This window comes from Cryptomeria japonica, chromosome 8 (assembly GCF_030272615.1).
Source record: "Cryptomeria japonica chromosome 8, Sugi_1.0, whole genome shotgun sequence".
Lineage (NCBI taxonomy): Eukaryota > Viridiplantae > Streptophyta > Pinopsida > Cupressales > Cupressaceae > Cryptomeria > Cryptomeria japonica.
In genome coordinates, this window is record NC_081412.1 from 444638277 (window position 1) to 444642689 (window position 4413).

Below are 4413 nucleotides of genomic sequence, written 5' to 3' on the forward strand. Positions count from 1 at the left end.
CAACATCATACTGAATTAGAAAATCAATTTCTTGACATCAATGACAAAATAATAATATTAAGATAGTAAACATCCTTAATCAATTATATCCATAATCATCAACAACCTTCTCAATATCCTTATTGAAATACCAACAATCTCTCCTTGTCTGTTATAATGCCAACAATCTCCCCCTTTGGCATTGATGGCAAAACCAATTGATTTGACCTAATTGATTCGGATTGCTGTGAGATTCTGAAATGCTGAAATGCTCTCCCCCATACATTAGTATCTATTCCTTTTCTCCGGTCTTCTCCCCCTTTGACAACAATGTCAAAAAGTAAAGAATTAAAACATAATTTCTTCCTGTATGAAGTGATTTTCTGTTGTTATGTGTCAACATAGTCTCGGTCAGAGCATTTTGTCTTCAATTCCTGTCCCCTTTATTGTTTCCTGTACACCTTTAGAAAACATCCTAAAGTGTGTAAATCAACATCAACTCCTAAAAGCTATTTTGTAGAGTCATAGAATTGATGCTTTCACCGAACTCGGTCAGTGAATGAAAGATAGGGGTAGGACCCCTAACTTACTTCTGAGATACTCAAAAGTGTCCCTTGGCAGTGGCTTCGCAAAGATATCTACTATTTGTTCCTTTGTGCTAACATACTCCAACACCACTTTCTTCTCTTGAGCTTCTTCTCTAAGATAATGATATTTGATAGAGATGTGCTTTGTCTTAGAGTGCATAACAGAATTCTTTGAAATGTTAATGGCACTAGTATTGTCACAGAATATAGTTACTGGCTCGGTAACTTTCTCATTTATACCTTCCAACAGTTGTTTGATCCATGCTATGTTGGTACAATTCAGTGCTGCAGCAACGTATTCAGCTTCTGTTGTTGACTGTGAAACACATCCTTGTTTCTTGCTAAGCCAACTCACTAGTCTTTCTCCTAAAAAGAAAGCTCCTCCACTCGTTCTTTTCCTGTCATCAATGTTGCCTACTCAATCAGCATCAGTATAAACTTTTAAATCAAAATCATTTCTTTTCTGATATACTAAGCCATAATCTTCAGTGCCTTTCAAGTATCTGAAAATTCTCTTGATTGCTGTCATGTGTGTTTCCTTAGGATCTGCAAAGAATCTTGCAACTATACCTACTGCATGTGCTATATCTGGCCTGTTGTGAACAACATATTGTAGCTTTCCAATCATGGATCGGTAAAGTGTCTCATCAACAGATGTAGATTCATCATTCTTTGATAGTTTACAGTTGGTAGTCATAGGAGTACTTACTGGTTTTGAATCCTCCATTCCAAATTTCTTCAAGATTTCCTTTATGTACTTGGATTGAGTAATAAAAATCTCATTTTTCATTTGCAGTATCTGTAAACCTATAAAATACTTTATCTCACCGATTAATGACATCTCATATTCTTTGCTCATTTCATTTCCAAAGTTCTTGTATAAAGAGTCATTTCCACAAAAGATAATATCATCAACAAATATGGTTGAGCTCAGTATTCCATTTTCATCATTCTTCATGTACATATTGTTGTTTTCACTTGTTCTTATAAAACCAATCTTGATTAAATAAAAGTGCAATCTTTCATACCATGCTCTAGGTGCTTGTTTCAAACCATATAAAGCTTTGTTCAATTTACATACCTGATCTTTATTATTGTCTTCAACAAATCCTTCAGATTGTTCAATAAAAACTTCTTCTTCTAATATACCATTCAAAAATGCAGATTTGACATCCATTTGATATACCTTGAAATTCTTGTAAGCAGCATATGCCAACAATGTTCTACTCCTTCAAGTCTTGCCACAGGTGCAAAAGTCTCACCATAATCAATTCCTTCATCTTGGGCATAACCTTTGCAAACTAGTCTTGCTTTATTTCAAATGACCTCACCTTTTTCATTCAGCTTGTTTCTGAAAATCCACTTTGTACCGATTACATTTTTGTCCTTCGGTCTTGGGACCAGTGTCCATGTGTCATTCTTCTTGATTTGATCAATCTCTTCTGTCATAGCATTTATCCAATCTTCACTGTTAAATGCCTCTTTCACTATCCTCGGTTCAAATTCAGATATCAGACATGTGTTCTGTCTTAGTTTGTTCCTTGTCATCACTGGATCATCCTTATCTCCTATAATTTGACTTGATGCATGATGTCTTCTGACATACTTGGCTAATACAAGCTCGGTAGGCTCTGTATGATCTTCTTCATCACTTGGTAACTGGATATTCTCTTCATTTTCTTCTTAGTTTTCTTGGTAGGACTTGTCGGTTGAACATAGACAAATTCATCATAATCTTCTGGTTCCTTGGAATTTCCTTCATCATTTCTTTCTACAAATTCATCAATTTTCACATTTGCACTTTCTACTATTTTGTTAGATGATTTGATCAGACATTTAAATGCTTTACTTCTAGAAGAATAACCAAGAAATGTTCCTTCTTCACCTTTCTGATCAAACTTACCATTTCTATCATCCTTGTGTACATAGCATCTACTTCCAAAGATTTTAAAATAACTTACATTAGGTTTCTTGTTATACCAGATTTCATATGGTGTCTTCAAAGTTCCTTTCTTTAGCTGTACTCGGTCCAAGGTGTAAACTGTTGTGCTTATTGCTTCTCTCCAAAATGTTTGTGGCACTTTCTTTTCAGTCATCAGGGTTCTGGCACAATCCACAATAGATTTGTTTCTTCTCTCAGCAATTCTATTTTGTTGTGGAGTTCTCGGTGCAGAGACTTGTCTTTTAGTACCATGATCATTGCAGAATAAGTTGAACTCATCAAATGTGAACTCTCCTCCTCTATCTGATCTAAGACATTTCAGTTGTCTTCCTGTTTCATTTTCAACTCTTTCCTTGTACCATTTAAACATTTGAAAAGCTTCTTATTTTTCTTTTAAAAACATTACTGACATCATCCTTGAGCAATCATCCACAAATAATATGAAATATTTATCACCATAATAACTTTGAACTTTCATAGGACCACAAAGATCAGTGTGCACAAGATCTAAAATTCCCTTAGAAGTGTAGGACATACTTGTAAAGCTTGATCTTGTCATTTTACCCATCTGGCATCCTCGACACATAGCATTCTTAGGCTTTTCCAAACTCAACGGACCTCTTACTCGGTGCTTCTTACTTATTTTGATTAGATTATCAAAATTTACATGACAAAACCTTTTATGCCATAACCAGGTATCATCTATCTTTGCATACAGACACTTGTTTCGATTTGAGTCAAGATGAAATGTATTACCTTTTGTTTGTGTCCCGGTAGCAGCTAACTTTCCATGCTTGTCATGAACTTTGACAATTCCTTTCTGAAATTCTATTCGGTATCCTAAATTGTTTAGCTGTGCTACACTCAACAAATTGTATTTCAAACCTTCAACCCAATAAACATCATTGCATCTTGCGTTGTCAAGAAGTGTTATAGATCCTTTACCTTTTACCGAACATGGTGCATCATTACCAAATCTTACAAAACCTCCATCATAGTCTTCTAACATAACAAACTTGTGTTTATCACCTGTCATGTGATGTGAGCATCCACTATCTATGATCCAAGAATCATTAGTATTTATGTGAGATATTAGGGCTTTTTTTCATACCTTTCTTCATCTGATCCATCTTTGATAGCCACATAAACTACTTCCTATGTATCGGTTTCATCTTATTTATCATTATTAGATTCCTCATCGGCTATTAAGCATGACTTTTTATCTCTTCTTCTGAAGTCTCGATGTCCTCTGTAATGATTATCTTTCTGTCTGTCATCTCGGTAATCTCTCTTTTCAGTAGAATCTTTGTCAAGACAGTTAGAAGCAATATGTCCTATCTTATCACAATTGAAACATTTCAAAGGTAGTTTTCCTTTATACTTACCTTTGCCTCTCGGTAACCTTCTGGCTAATAGTGCTTCAAACTCTTCTTGCTTTCTAATTTCCTCATACAGTTTGTGTACTTCTTCCATGTTCTTGCGAAATCTTTCACTTGCTCCACTGTGATCCCCTTTAGTGTACTTACTCATTCTATCATTGTAATCATCAGATTCACCAATATGAAAAGAACTAAATTCAGATTCAACTTTATTTACCGATGACCCACTGTTATCAAAGTTACTTAACTCAAATGCATGTAGCTTACCAATAGTAGCATCTAAAGAAACTGACATATTGGGTACAGACCTTAATTCATTGATTGTAGATACTCGAATTGCATAAGCCGGTAGAAGGGTTCTTAATAACTTACTTGTTATATCATTTTCTTCAATAGTTCCACATGCTCCTTTGATTTGATTGACAATCTCCTTTAGTCTTGTATTGTACTGGGTTATGTTCTCACCTTCATTCATCCTCATAGATTCAAGTTGTCCTCTTAGACTATCCACTTTTGCTCTTTGAAC